Below are 17,794 nucleotides of genomic sequence, written 5' to 3'. Positions count from 1 at the left end.
AATTTCTGTAATTTCGGTAATTGCATACATTGTAGTTTACTTATTATTTTTTAATCTTGAACATGCTATTTCAGACAAATATTAAGTATTTTATTTTTACACGTTATTTGATTGTTTACGAACATTCCAAGTAAAAACAGAAGCAGTCGAACAAGTTGAAAGACATGAACCCTCCGCGATCAATCACAATGCTAATGTTGAAAGTGACAAATGAACATGTCCACCATCAGTCACTGATATTAAAATTTGTATCTTAGGTACATACTTTAATCTTCCAAATGTTTTATAAAACAACTTTTAAGTAAAATTCTTTAAACACGTCTTTGCAATTATATAAAATTAAGTAAAAAAATCTTACAAGGACTAATTAAAGTGAGTCAGACGGAGGTTATATGCAATAAAAATAGTGTTACGATACCAATAAACATACAGGATAACCTATGTGACCTAACTGACTATAAGCCAAGGGTCACTATTCGACTCAAAAACGATTATGAATAGCATTTTATTGTAAATGTGACAAATTACCTAATAAAACTTTGTAATAATTTTGTCATATTTTATTATTCACTTAGTTTTTTTGGTATGGTCGAAAAAAATACGACAGTTTTATATGTAGTCAATTTCATTTTCACTGCTAAAGGAATTATAATTTAGATATTACTTGACACTTTAAATTATGCATATTTAAACATTAACTTCAGATACATGAAACTCACAATATTCCAAGAATAATTCTGTTTTATTATAAGATTGAAATATTTTTGAATATTTTCAGACAACGGCACAAATTGACATTATTGGAAAGCTGTCTTTTGTGCAATCTCCGTAGAGACACAATCCGGCTTTGTTGGGATCGGATACGCCGATGTAATCCTCCATCATATTAACTATAATCATTACAGAAAGTATGATATTTTTGTTGCGTTTAAAAAAACAGAATATTAATTGTCAATTTTGAATATTTTAAACTGTCACTCTCTCAGGTATTTATTGCATTACATTTACGTCATTAGATACACATTTATATTTAAGATATGAGCGGTGCGTGTAATCTCTATTTATATTATCCAGATCGTATTAATAAAATTTTTGTGATTTTTGTTCAGAGTTAATTTAACCAACCCACCAATAATTAACCGAAACTGAAGTTTAAAAAATCGCAACTATCCGACATAAAATTACACAGCTTAACTGACGAGTACACTTAATTAACAGCACTTAAAACAAGTTTCTTCACAATTTTGAGACACGTTTTTGAAACAACCAGACACTAGCAATTAATTTGATGAAAAATATACTGCTAGTACGTATAGAAATTATAATAACACATAATAAAAAGAGTGGACGTATCATTACCATTTGTATTCATACATTATATTGACTTTTTTATGAGCATAATATTTTTTTCAAGCTGAAGTTGATATTTAATAAGACCGATAATTAATATTTAAACAATTTTTTTAATAAGACTGCTCGCTCATATGGAGAGAGCTCAAATATTGTGCTGCATCAGGAAAGTCCAAATGACGTTTTGTCATTGAGTATAATAAGTCCAAAAAATATAATTTAGGCAAATGACTCCTTATTAATATGAAATGCATTAACTTAAAAGTCTTAATCTTACCTTGAAAAATCTTATTTTATTTTATTTTAATTAATAAAAACATTGTAATAATTCATTATTTACAGTTCATTTCAGTTTCATTACAGTTCCGGTTTATCTCCTATTTTTGTCATTTTGATTCACCTTGTATGTATTAAAAGTTTTATAATAAGTATGATATAAAATTGTTATTGGTAAACAAATTGAGAAAAAATTACCGTCTGCATGGTAAAGGATTATTTGATAGTGACTATAGTCGATCCTCAAGAAAAGGATACCTTCAGTTCATGGAAAAAAATAGAATTCACGTTTACTAAATGAGTTTTAGACTGCTTCCTTTAACTCATGTTTTATTTCAAAAACATATATCATAGCATATTATACATGAAACTTAAATAAGTGTTTATCTTGGGACTATAATACATCTCATTGTCAGTAAATGCGAATAATTCTTTAGTTTGATTAAAAATATAAATATTTGAAAAGTAAATTAAAATTGATTTGATGTTAAAATTGTTTTGTTAGAATCAATTGCGAGGTAACGAGGGCGGTGTTTCCGCTTTGACAATAGAATTCATTAGAGTAGGACACAATACTGAATCTACAAACTTTGCAAGGAAATTTAGCCTTACTTTACAAACTTGCTAGTTGTACGTTTGGTCGTATCTTGTAAAGTTCATAATATATACAAGAGGCCATATTGTAATGATTTCACAACTCCGTTTACAATATCATACCATTCAAAAAATGTTAACCGAATATTAACAGACAAAACGTGAAGGTTTTATTGTATTTAAAAACAATCGTAATTAAACAAAGCAGATAAAACTTCTCTAATCATACTAAAAATTTTCAAATTCAAATACTCTTTATAGATCAAATTAAAAAATATAGTGTGAAGGCTTTACTTATTACAAGTATTGTTTTAACGGTTTTTGTTTTGTTGTTTAGATAAACTTCCCAATTAATAATATCTAAGACTTTCGCTCAAACACATTTGAATTAAAACTCTAATTTTTGGAATTTACTTCGCCATTTCGTTATGCCATATTTAGACTAGACTTCCACTTCTTCGTAGTAACTACGAACACATTTATTTATTTCAGAAAATTAAATATTTGGTTACTGTTGCTTGTTCCAACAAGAATATTCATAGTTATTGAAAATTTGTTGTCATAAATAAGTTTTTATTTATGTGTCAAATATAAAGAAATGAACTAGATTATTATTGTTCCATTTAATACAACTGATATTCTCTTTAACTTATTACTGTTCGTTAGATCTTCTTCAAGTGACTTTTACATACATACACACAAATATATATAAATATTTTCAAGTTCCTCCAAATTTGTTTGGTTTACATGCCATCATGAATTTCGTAAACCCCCATATATTTCACACACAAAAGTACATTTCAATTAAAATATAAAACATTGGATTTAAGAGGAATTAGACAGGTGTAAGCTATCAGTTTGGTAGCGTTAAATAATGTAGAAATAAATTGATTTCAGAACTGTAATCAGTAATACCAAGTAGGTTACAATTATTAAATATAATTAGAAATACCTAATCGCTATCCATAAATCCAATGATTTGCTTTTGGACGCGATCGCAAATGTTTGAACTCAATTAAATGCACAAATCGCTTCAATTCAATTATAATCGCCGGAGGGCCCTTTTGTATACTCATATCTGCTAATGAAATTGTGTCTGCAAATATTATTTGCTGAATTTTCAATTTCCTGCAACACTGCTTTACATAGCAAAAGTAAAATTTGAATTAGGTTATAGAGGGTGCTTAATATTCAAATTAATGTTATTTATTGTAACAGCCAAATAAGCACGTTTTAGTTACAGTTTTGTTTAATATTACTGTTATGAATTTTTAAAATATAGTACTTTATAGAAACTAATTTCAGTATTTAAATTAATACATTTCTTCTTAAACGTTACACTTAGTTTCGGTTCAAGCTTACTATGATCTAAGCTTCTACGATAAGATAAAAACTCAAGCAACTAACCCAAACCTGTTCTCACAAACCTATGTCAATCATCATTACAACACCTCAGTCCTAGGTACACAATGCCTGCAGAAAATTTTCAGCCACAGACACTCGTAATACAAAAGGATTAAGATAAGATTATGACGATAAATTAAATTAATACGAACAGCTCTTAATTTTTTTTTTCTAGATTAATTAGTCCGAGAGAATGCATATAAGCCAACAAAAAATATATAGTATGATTTTATAGTGTAAATCGTAATTTAGTTTGTAATAGTTCTATTAAACATAAAATATAACCATTTGTATAATCTATTAAAAAAAGATTTTGTATAAATTAATTTATAAATATGAATAAATAAAGTTTTTTTTATGTTATGAAGCAATAAAAATAGAAACGCCTTAAAACATGCCTTTCTACGAGTGCTATTGTTACAAAGATATAAAAATATTATGGGCATTCGACGTCAATAATAATATTTCACTGACATTATACATACAGTTACTATGAAAAAGTTCAATAAACCATTGTTACATAAGCGAGGGATGTTTTCAGTACATCCGTATAAGGTACACAATTCAGTTTTCGCTCAATGTAACATTAGCATCATAAATCAGCTAAGATGTCCGAACCCACCCTTTTATAAACAACAATGAGAGTTTTTGGTATAAATTATTTCCGGAAAGGCGATTACTATTACACATTTGTTGTTACACGATGCAAAATTTACGAAAAATATAATCAAACAAGCCTTTCTCTGCACCTCAAAAGTTCATAACACTTTTCAAGAGCAGAAAAAAAAATTATCACTTAAAAAGTTCTAATCGGAATGAGGTTACTTAAATCCACAATTATTAATTTTAATAAAAATAATTTATGATGAAAATTTTAAAGCACTGAATTTATCATCGTCTTGAGAAGCCAATCGCCTCAATTGCAGCTTTTGATAGGATAAACAAAGAAAAACAACCCATGGTATTTTTAATAAGAAAATTAGAATAACAAAAACAAAGCTTAAAATTAACCATGAGTAGATGATGATAACACATTTTTTCAAAAACAAAATCCTAAAAGCCACGACCACAAAAATTAAAATAGACTTCGTTAATTGATCTAACATCTTTAAAAAAAAATTGATATCAGCGGGGCAAAACCCTTGTATAGATAATATCATATAGTTGCTGATTCCGAGGAATATACAGCAGATAAGGTCATAAAGGCCAGAATATTCCTGATCCCACACAAAACAAAATTGTGTCATTCATGTAGTTTTAGGTAAGGATTATAAATTTTAGTAAAGTATTTTTATTATAATGTTTGTATAAGTAGTATTCTAGTTTTGCTAGAAGCTCTGGCTGACCTTGGCTTGTACTCTATAAAATTTGAAGGTATTTTCACAAAAGATACAAAATTTTGAATTATTATCATATCTACATTTTACCACCGCGATAGGTTAAACGATATTACAAACATATTATAATATTCGAAAATTATTTACCACTTTAGCAAAAAAACGCAGAAGTTAGAAATCAAAAAAATAATTCTAATTGACAACAAGAATTTCATAGAAAATAATATAAACAATTATTCTTATATTAAAATAGTTAATTTTAATGTATTACCTGATTCAAGCTGCTTGAATATTATGATTATAATTCTAGGATACGTGCAATAATTAACTTGTCAGTGTGATACCTATTCCTTGACACTTGATTAATTTTAAACAGATCTGTAATAACTTAATTGTGGTTTACAATCATCTGATTCCGAAAATCATCTTTAGACTCGTATACAGAAACATTAGAAGAAAGTTTTTTAATAAAAAATGATACTTCAATCCAAATCTGGACCCAAGTTTATGAAAAAAAATCTGGTATAAGACAGAACATAATTTTAGAAAACGCTACTTACTTTTCTAGAATCCTGCATAAAAAATATTATAATTTTTTTTAACATAAAACTAAACAATTTAAATTGAAATATCTTATAATCACTAAAAAAAAACAATATGATGACAAAACTAGTTATAATACATTTAATTATTTGTTGCAAGCCAACATTCTTTATAAAAAGCAAATTGTTAGTTTTCAAATTATTAGTTTTTTATCGGACTACAACAAGTTTCAATCATGTAATCAAAGACACAATTTTCTATCGTTTGCTACATATTGAAGTGTAGCAGTTGAAGTTTTTATTTCGAATAAAAATAGAAAATACTTCTATTTTTTTTTTGGATCCAAAAAACATTTTACTTTAAATTTTTCTTTATTTGAAATTTATTTTGTTAGATACATCTGTATCTTACGTAAGTGTATCCTCCTGAGTACAACAAAATATCATTCATTATAGGAAACTTATTTTAAGTACCTGATAATATAATTAAAGTCAGAGAAAAATGTATAAAGTTTGTTAAAACAAAGCATGTAGTAGTAGTAGTACCTACGTTTAAGCCTTTTCATTTAAAAATAACTTACAAAACCATTTTCAGGACTGTTTGGTGAATTTGAATCTGGAGGTCACACAAATAAAACACAAAAGAACATTATTTTAATCTGTCCAGGCCGTTAGATGGAGTTCAGTGACATAGACACGTACAGTATAATTATATATTAAACGATAAAGAAAATAAACTTGGAGAATCTTGGCTTTATAATTTTCTTATACATTATATATTTGACACGGCTTTTGAACACCTTATGTATTATAAAAACACAAATATAAATAATTAATCAAATAAATTCTATCTGTTATTATGTTTCACTTTAAAAATAAATTAGAGACACAAAAATTAAACGTAAAATTTCTCTTTACTTCAGTATTACTATAAAAATAAAATTCGGTTAAATTTTCCTAGCTCGGCATCTTGTTTTTTCTATCGTAGATGGAAAATAAACAATTTTGCACAGTTAGTAAATAAGTTTTATGTTAAAAAAGTTTTGTAAGCATAATGAATCAAGAAATTATTTTTGACGGAGGACATTATCTTTGTATTTGGTAGGTTTTATGTTAGAGATTTATATTCATATTTTAAGATAGTGTTAGCTTGGATGTTTGATTTGGCTATAGGGGACTTATTCATAATCTGTGTTTTCATATGGGTATTTATTTTGAGCCGAAAGCTTCTACTCAAAAAAGTATAATTTAAATACTGGGAAAATAGTTTTAAAGATGAATTTAAATACTGGGAAAATAGTTTTAAAGTTTGCTTAGAAAAAAGAAGGAGAAACAGAGCGTATATACAGCAATAGATTAACTTTTAAAAAGCGTATACAATATATATAGGGTTTTCCATTAAGGGCGCTTGATCTTTGAAATGCAAAAAAAAATACATGTAGGAAAGATATTTGCGAAATTTTTTTTTTATTTGGAAGGTCTATCGACCCCATTATGTATGGAATATGACATCATTCAAATGACCGCCACGGCTTCGGTTGGTGGCGCGCACACGAAAGGTCCAATTTTCGATGACTCTGGCGCACAAATCGGGCTGTATTTGATCGATGGCGTGGCGTATGTTGACTTTGAGGGCATCGGTGGTTTGCGGCTTGTTGGCATAGACCTGCGACTTAAGAAAACCCCACAAGAAAAAGTCCAGCGGGGTCAAATCGCACGATCTCGGTGGCCAGTTCACGTCGCCTCCGCGCGAGATGACCATGTCCAGAAATTGCTCGTGCAGAACTTCCATCGTAGCGTGTGCTGTGTGGCACGTAGCGCCGTCCTGTTGAAACCACATGTTGTCCAGATCCATATTCTCGATTTCAGGCCAAAAGAAGTTGGTTATCATCGACCGGTATCGCTCACCATTGACGGTGACGGCCACACCATTATCGTTTTCGAAAAAATACGGACCAATCACGCCTCCGGCCCAAAATCCGCACCAAACAGTCACTTTCTGCGGGTGCATTGCCACTTGGTGAACCTCGTGTGGATTGGTCTCGTCCCAAATACGGCAATTTTGCTTGTTGACATAGCCATTCATCCAAAAATGCGCCTCGTCCACTTCTTCACTTCTTCACTTCTTCACTTCAACTTCCAACTGCTCTAATGCCCAGTCAGCGAACACACGGCGCTGTCTATGGTCATTAACCTTGAGCTCTTGGGTCAGCTGGATCTTGTACGGGTGCAGGCTCAAGTCACAACGCAAAATTCGCCAAGTTGTCGTCTGCGAAAGGCCGAGTTCCTGTGCGCGACGCGGAATTGACTGCCGCGGGTTTTCGAGGACACTGTCGCGCACAGCGGCGATATTCTCGGCAGATCTCGCGTTACGTTGACGCACGGGAACCGGCTGATTGTTAACTGACCCGGTTGACTCGAATTTGTCCACCAATCGACGGATAGTCGACTCGGCAGGACGATCATCGCGACCGTAAAACGGGCGAAGTGCGCGGAACGTTGCTCGAACTGAAGACCCATTTTCATAAAACAATTTTATGATTTGCACGTGCTGCTCGACACTGTAACCTGCCATGGTGGTTTGGGAGGACGGAATGAATATAACACACTGCATTTGACAGCTGTCACTCAAACAACATGGCCGCAATCAGCTGTCAAAGTTCAAGCGTCCCTATTGGAAAACCCCATACTATGACGTGCGATCTACGAGGAGTGCAACCGGCAGGCCATCAAGCGAAATAAGTTCGGGGTGAATTCCTCTCGCTGGAACTCCGATGTCTGCGCACGCGCTGGTGCGGTTCGCTGGAGCCTCTAGTAAGCCCCCTCCAGCCTGGAGGAGGCTTACTAGCGAAACCGGTTGCATACCACAAAGATATCTAATAAGAGAACAGATTCGTTTGTCCCCAATATTTTTGTACAGATATTATATTTTTTATGAAATATTTATAGTTACGTAGAAGTAGCTATGGTACAATTTCATAAAATTGATTTTTGTACTTTGAATTGTCATAATAAAATAAATTTATAAATGTATTTATATTTTTTAGAGGGGAATTGCTGCAAAACGTTAGCCATAAAGAATGAATATGATAAATAAAGGATAGGATGTCCAATAATAATATTAAACTATTAGTAGACATTTTCAATTCTGACCGTATGTAAATTAGAAGAAAAATAGTTCTTCTCGTTTTGTAGAATAAATACATTAGATTAATGAGATAATTCTTGTTCAGAAATATATTAACAACAACAAAATTTCGTTTCAAATAAACTCTAATTTAAGAATCACAAAATGTTCTTTGATAACTTTACATTTAATGAGAATGGAGAAACTAATTGGCTCTTGTCTATGACGTCGCGCCAAGTTAACTAATCACACAAATCTATATTTATAATTATAAATAAAATGGAAGGGTTTCTTGGTAATTTTAATTTAAAAAGATTTCACTACACTCATATGAAAATAAATGCGACACCTACATCAAAAATGATTTTTTCTAAGTTTTACTCTTTCTGTCTGTTTGTTCTGAATAATCTTTAGAAATGGCTAGATCTATTTTGACGGGAATCTTATTTACATGTAAGTAATATCCTAAGGAGTATCGACATCGTCATCGTGAAGGACTTCAAAAATGGGCATTGATAATTCAAAATAATAAAATCCGCGTAGTAAATCCGAAAAATACTAGTTTCATTTAAATGAATACTCGCGAAAATCTTAGATCTCATCATTGATAATTCAACTATTTGTTTGCTAAAATTTCTTCAATAAAAGGTTTTCAAATTTTTTATCCCGAGTGAGTACCATTGTCATAGAGTAAGAATCTGATGAAGTGATCCTAAAGAAATAGGATGAAAAGTCATAAGAATGCCAACGCGTATCCCAAAGAATGTTAAATTTACCGGCAAAGAAGCAATGACTAATCTAAATAAATAAACTACTTGTTAAACAGTAAGATGTTTTTTGATTTGATCGCCTTAACGCAATAATTCTGGCTAGCGACATTTTTACTCAGACTAAAGATTTCGTCTTGCTTTTTTTTCAGGCTATTGCTTCCATAACATAAAATAATGATACTTTAAGCCTCTCATCCTTTATGGCCATTGTTCAACCATTGTTCAACCCTTTAAGAAAGACACGGCTCTTCCAAATGCCCGAATCTGAAATATCCTGGAAGAATTTTTCGTAGTAAGATTTTCAATTGATTCCTTATGGCAGTACATGTAAGGCTTATGGCAGTACATGTAGTGTCAAATCGCTACTGCAAGTCGAAAGTTGAGAATCATTTTTTCAGGTCGAATATCATATTTGTGAAAACTTAGTTAAATTACGAATAATTATTTTTTTATTAATTACATATCTTTATTATTTAAAAAATACTTAAAATCTTAATTGTAATTTGTGACGATTTTAACATATGTACATATGTATTACATATAAAATTTTCAAGAACATAAATTTCTCAGAACCGAAGACGTCAGAAGAAGTGACTTGCAGGTTTGAAGTGAAGTAAAACAATTCGCCTCCTAGCAGTGTTTTTGCATAAGAGTATTAAAAATTTGTTACGTCAATGTTATCTTGATAATAATAATAAAATAAAAATAATAAATTTCATGTATTTCAATATGTATTTTTTTGTACAAATAAAATAGATATCCCAATTGCTTTGGTCACCGACAGGAAAAGCATTTAATTTATTCAATTGATCTTTTTATAAGGCGTGTATAAATGGGTGTGTAATATGTGCGGTATCCCATGAAATCCCAAAAGCGTTGTTAATCCCACTTAAGTAATTTATTACTAACCTAACAATTTGTTGGCAATCCTTCAAACTGACATGGGTTCAAATCAATCAAACTATTACAAGAAGTAAAACATAACGCCGTTCTATTGTGTGATTATTTTTATATGAAAGTTATGAATGTTCCATAAAATTATATATTTTTTTTTTGGTACAACTTCTACAAACTACAATCTTTTAAAATAATTAAATAATATCTTTTCGGTATTATTAAGTGCAGTGAAGTAAATTCCCTCTGAACTCAATTCCGAAGGCCATTCCGACCGAATCGGGGCAAAAGCAACTTTTAAACTAGACCAAAGAAATATTTTTTTGACTTAACATCTAAATAAAAGTTATTACTGAAAACTTCGTACAAGATTGCACATCTGATATATTATTTTAATTTATAAATATAATGATAAGATCTCTTACATTTCATATTTTATTCAAAAACTTTATAGAAACAAATAACATTTCTAATAAAACTTTCCTTGTCTCATTTTGCCTTTGCCACGATATTCTTGAAGTTGACTACACTCACTTTGTAAAAAGCACATTTTCCCTTCATTCACCTTACTTTACTGTGCCATATTCCAAGAACCAAGATTTAGCTCCTTAGGTAAAAACGAGATAATTTACTTTGTCAGAAATGATAACTTTTACTTTATCTAGTAAGAGGTTGAAATATCTTACGGTGTACATTGAAACTTTATTATTGGATTTACATTCGGAAATGGATTCAAATATCGGTATCAGGTCAATATATAACCTAAATATTCACGAGGTAGGAAAATTATAGGTTTAAAGATATGTAATTTAGTTTAAAAACTTATCTTTAGTTTACCATCAAGTTGTAACTTAATCGTAATTGCTATATAAATAAAGGAATATTGCTAATATTTATCTCTCAATGTTATTTACAAACCCTTTTTGGAATTATTAATGAGAATAATATAGTTATAATAATATCGCATTATGTGAAAGAAATTAAACGATTGCTCCTTACCGATGCTTGGTAACTCATATGTTCATAAATTTAATTTCAATTCTCAAACTATATGCCAAAACTAAGGGTAGTAAATCATTAATAACTTTTTCTAAAACATTTCTCTCAATACAGTTTTTCATGCAATCTAGAAAAGACCTGACAAATAATCTCAATGGGTTTTAGGGCATTGCAATATTAATTCCCTAAATAAAAAACAATCATCCTGTCACTTCACTTTTTCTTGCAGTCTTTTTCTCTTTGTTAATAGAAAAATATTAATTTATTAACAAAGTTATTTATTTTATTCATGGAACATGACTCTTTTGTCAAGTAATCTACTTTTCCTATAAGCATAAAAATTTTTTGATTACATAATTTGTTTTCTTTAAACAAATACATTAATGAGTATCATTAAAGTTAACATAAATTTGAAAGACAATCAAATTGACTAAATCTTTTTTGATATAATTTGCAGTAGAGAAGTTTAAAACTTTAATAACATCGCCAGTATCAAATATAGTTTTATAGTACTCGCTAATTAAACGATCTGTTTCACTTAAAGCAATATATAAAAAAAATTATGTAAGGATTGCTTTAATATCTCGATGTTTTATGTATATAAGATATTTAAAAAAAGTACGTGAATAGAGTAAAAATAGACAAAAAGACAAAGTATAAATATTTGTATATATTTTGAGTATAATTTTAATATGGATTCAGACAAAAGTATAGTCAATTTTCTACATTAGTTAAAGGTTATTAATTAATAACCGATTGATTGCAATGACGTTCGCAACACAACATAATTAATTATGTGAGTATTTTGCTATATGGATTAATCATTACAATTGTCATCAGCTGGGATGTGATAATTATTGAATTGCAGATATTTGCATTCTTGATGTAGGTTCATAGTTATTTACTGTAAATTATTAAAAGTCCAATTTGTAGCTTGCTGAATTAATTGAAAGAGGGTAAAAAAATCGTGACTTAGAAGAGGTTTAGTAAAAACTGAAACAATTTTATTTTGCAATTTAAATTTTTTACAATAAATACTTTATTCATTCATACTTCCTAGGCCTTTGATAAATATTGAAGTATTAAATACAATTTAAGTATATTTATACAATATTCTTGACACTAACAAACTATGTTTTGCATTTTAAAATCAGAAATATTTTGTAGATTCAGAATGTAACCTTTTTGTAAGTGCAGCTGCTGTTCCTATTTCCTTTCCAATTTTTTTTAACCTCTAGACTCTACTGACAGTGGCTATCGAACTAGGCTTTCGAGTAATCTAATGTTTGCAATGTTTTAAATAAATTAATAGAAGCTACATTTAGTTCTTAAACATGTCCTAATTGGTGTGTTCAGAACATTTTGTCCTTTTACTAGCAGTAAAAGTTACAGAAAGGTACAACCCTTGTAATTATCGTGAAGACATGTAGAGCTGTGATTATCCTGCCGGTAAAACAGTCGACCGCGGGAGTTTGCGGTTACAACTTCTCGTACCAGTATAATTGCGTCCATTTCAACTCAAATCGTGGCATTTAATTATGTTCATATAATAAGCTTACGTAATATATAAAGTGTATATTGTATACATTTTTATGTACAAGAATGCAAAATGTTAAAAGCAAGACATTCTTATTATCATTTTACAATACAGATTGATATTATTTAAAAATCTGTCTTTACCTACATCTATCTTAAAATCTATAAGTTCACATAACCACGGACATATATGTGATGTATTTTTGTACTAAAAGATTTCTAGTTTTCTAAAATCAAATTAATCGTATTTCTTTTCTACATGTCCATTAAATATAACATCACTTTTTCATCACGACTTATTTAATTTTAACAATTTTTTATTTGAATCAAGCTAAATGTTACTATTTGTAAATAAAAAAGGCTTGTATAAACGAGTACATAACGAATTAAGTAATGTATAATCTGTTTACGTAATACATACACATTCTTACAGTTACTTTCTAAGTTAAGATATTCGTTGGTATTATTACCACATAAATTCTTATCAAATTTCAGTTTTACAACAGTATTTTATTGACTCCAATAATCACAGCCGTAAAAGATTTTAAGTTACCCTTACCTTTTATTACTTTACAGTCTTGGGGACTGTGCTAAGAAGCTTTTGTTTTAATTTATATCCTAAATGACTTCAAAGTATATTACGAAAAGTTAAATATAATATATTCCCTCAATTACAAACATATACGCTTGACTAATTAGGACTTTTATTTCTATACTTCAACATGCCGTAATACAAAACATGATAACCGTAAATATTTTAATTTTACATACAGTAAATTAGTTATAAGATTAATATAATATTTTTTATGTCTGCTGTCACTGGCTTTCTTATTCTTTTAAACTGTTTCCATATTCTTTTGAGTTGTTTATTTCTGATATTCCAAGTGTCATCGTAAATTAACTCAGTATACAAAAATATTTGAAGCGATTTTTTGTAAAAATTTACGAAAGAGTTAAAGTAATCTAACATTAAAACAGTAACGATTACACGAATTAAGCTTACAAAAATAACAATTTAATTTTTTTATACAGATTTTACAGATAGATTTTTTGCTTACAATGCAGTTGTTGTATAATTGAAATGAAAATAGTTTATCTGATTGATGCAGTTTAAATACTGGAAGCAAATGCAGATAAAAATAATGTCTCTAATTATTACTAATGTTAGGTTTAAAATGCATTTTCAGATAAAATAGGATTATATTTACAAATATTAAAAGGTATATTTTTTTATAAAAGTTAAAGATATACTTGCATGACATGTATTATATTTTCTTTTTCAAACTTATAATTATAATAAATGTTGGTAAAATATTTAAATAACATTTTAAAAATTATATCAATTTCAAAGTACATATTTGAATATCCCTTAAAACGCATTGGTTCCAAATAACGGTATTGATGCATGCCCTTGATTGTTATTAGCTCATTGCTGTTTAAATATGAATAATCTGAGCTAATTATTACAATGATTAGACGCCAATGCGCTTGAAAGCACATTTATTATTCTAATAAACACAATCACATACATACATGACACCAATGTGACATAACTTAGACAAATTATTTTCTCCAACTATTTATCTCTATATTATTCTGACAAGTCACGTAGCTTTCAATTTTCGACAAGGAAATCTTGTTTTTTATGCAACCGAGCAGACGGCCTACCTGGTGGAGGTAATACCGTCGCCCATAGACATCCGCAACATAGTTTTGCGAATGTGCCCCACCCTTGATTAGGGAAAAGGGGGAGGAAAAAGTGGGAAAGACGGAAAGAGAGGGGAAAGGGAAGGGGTAGGAAAGAGTGGGAAAAGGGAAAGGGCAATCGGCTCTCTCACTCATCGAATAAAACGTAGCCATTAAAGACTACTTCACGCCGATTTTCTGTGAGAGGGTGCTACTTCCCCGGTCGAGCCAGCCCCCGTTCGAGCTGCCGTAACTTGACCTCAGCTAGGCACCTACCAAAAATCGTAAGATAAATATTATTTGAGATGTATTTGTGTTATAAGATTATAAGTTATAAAATTGCATATATCCTGTTAGTGTCATTTTTTAGAAAAATGTTTTTAAAAAGTTGGTATATTTTTTAATATATCGTCCCGAATTTTTATTTCAAAAATTTTAAAGAATTATACATAAACTTTCTAGCCGCTAAGAGCCTTAACTTCGTTCGCCTAAATTTACTTAAGGGAAAATTCCTTGTGTACCTGAACGTAATTTTAAATGAAAGTAAGATAAGAGGTTTGGGAAATTGCCGCATAAAAGATTTGAAAGAGTTACGAAGTTTTCAAGAAAATAATAGTCATTTTAGTTGTATACTTTTTGAGGCCTCTTAAATGTTTGTCAGATTTAGAGGAATCGTTTGATAAAATACTAATAATATATTGTACAAAATAGGAAATAATAGTATATATTATACACGTACATACATACATTCGAGTACTCTCGTCAGTCTATCTGGATGAAAGGTTAAGGAAACGACTGCAAGGATTTTTTTTACAACAACTTTTTAAGACTTTTCTAATGATAGTTATCTTTTAATAGTTGCATATCATTTGGCATTGACATATATTTTATAAGTGTATTTATTTTACACTTGGAAAAATATCCCTACAACAGTAACGAACAAACAAACAAACAATCTTTTGCGACTTAATATTTTTCTGTAATAAATTACAAATTTAAATTATGCATATATCAATTGAAACAATGGGATAGTTGTCATTTCTATCAGCTGTTATATTCTGGTCTCCAACTAACTTCCATTTTTAACTGCCATGGAATGAAAGTTTCCAACTTCGTAATTAGAGTTACTCTCCTGTTATAGAACAAGTTGATCTGCACAATGGTCTTACGTTGTTAACATCTCTATGAAAATGTTACTTCAAGGGATTGGTTTTAATTTTATTGTATTCTTAATAGTAATATATTTTTATGTCCTCAAATTTTTTGATAACGTTGAAAATTTTAATAATTTAGTAATATCTGTTTCTAAAAGTAACCATTGTATTTTTTCAATTACTTAAGTGAAAGGACTTACATTTAAAAGTTTTATCTTATATTTAAAAAAATGTTATTCAATCCAAATCTCAATTGGCTTCGTAAAATTTCCATTACAGTATAAAACACCATGATAAAGATGAATATGATTGCGTTAAAAAGGTATTGAGATATTTATTACCCAGACACATTCTATGTATATAATTGTCGGAATATTGAATCATTACTTTTCATAATAATAAATTTAAAAATAAGTCAAACATAGTTCCGGTGCAGTTTATTTTGAACTTAAAATTACATAATAAAAGGTTACTGTATAATATTAACAATATTAAGCAATCGACTTGTAAGAACACTATCATACTTTGTTATTTATAGGAAAATTTATTCCTATTGTTCAAAACTGATTTATTTAGTCGTCGCGTCATTAAGCCTTATTTTATTTATTATTACTAAAATCATTGATATTTCAATATAAATTAAAAGAGACAATTTTCTAGAAATATATTTGAAAATATTTTTATTTTTACGTTTTATTATTTCATAAAATTTTATAATGTTTATTATATTAAAGGATATAAGAGTATTGTAATCCATGTTGATCGTTTTTAAGGAGATAAATATTCCAAAAAAGTCTTGAAAATGTTTTTTTTTTTTAACATATTTTTTTTTGTACAACTAATAAATATTATATTAATTAAAATACTTGATTGATTTCATTACATTGTGAAAATACTTTACCATCATAGAGCCGCTGAATAACTTGTGAAAAATGCGATCGAGATGAACTTTTTTAAATACCTTAGGAAGGAATGAACTGATTAAAAAATAATTAATTCCCTAACATTTTTTTAATAATATCTAAAGCTGTAACGAAACTTTCATTAAAAATTTCAATTATGAAGTCAATATTTTAATTATAAAGTCAAAAAGATGGCTCTTTTTTTTAAAAAGATTCTTTTAAATTTTTCTTCAAAATTAGATTAATAACTTTGTATTTGACTAATACAAAATTCTTCAAAATATAAGCTTATTTCAAAAGTCTACAAAATTGATTATAACTTACTTTCCTTCCAAATTTACAAATTAGACATTAAATAGTAAAGTCAAACCTTGTGAAATATAGTTTTTCATGTTTTTTACAAGAAATTCTACCAACTAGATATCTTATCTGAGTTGCATTTTATTTGATTCAGTTTGTAAGTTTAAAAAAAGTAAATGATTATTTTGAATAAGGTTTTTTTTATATTAGTATGTAAAACGTTAAGAAATTTTGTCACTAACATTACATTATCAGAGCTAAATACAAACTACATTAAATTTAACTTTTAATGCGATGTGGCTAAAAACATGCTTAAGCTTTACGGGCTCGTAAATGAATATTAAATATTGAAATAATTTAAGAAAATGAAATAAGCTGATTTTCAAAAAAAGCATAAATAATCACGTCATTATTAAAGTATGTAAATACATCTCATATTTCTTTAAATTAAAATAATTAAATTCCATATAGTATAATAATACATATGGTATGGAATCTTCAACTCTCACGGATCATTACACCCTTAACACAGGTGACCCCTGAAGATATAACTTGCTCGTTTGATGTTAAGTGACCCGGAACAAACCGCCTCGATCGATGTATCACATCTGTTTTACTTAGAAATATAATTGCTATTACATTTTTATCATTATTTATTATTTATAGTTATGTACATCTATATTTGAGAGCCTTAAAAAATCAGTGATGACAAGCCTGTTATGCTTAAATGATTTAAGAATTGTTAAGAAGGTATTCTAAAATAAAGTAGATTAGGTTTTTTAACTAAAAATAAAAACATATTAATATTTTTTTCCATATATTCATATATAGACGACGGTTATTAAAGAAAAAGTTTTTACCGTGAATATGATCAAATGTACTTTAATAATTAATCAGAGTTTTTTTGTTTGGATTTTTTTCTT

The sequence above is a fragment of the Danaus plexippus genome (genome assembly GCF_018135715.1).
Source record: "Danaus plexippus chromosome 13 unlocalized genomic scaffold, MEX_DaPlex mxdp_15, whole genome shotgun sequence".
Lineage (NCBI taxonomy): Eukaryota > Metazoa > Arthropoda > Insecta > Lepidoptera > Nymphalidae > Danaus > Danaus plexippus.
This window is presented reverse-complemented; position numbering follows the sequence as displayed.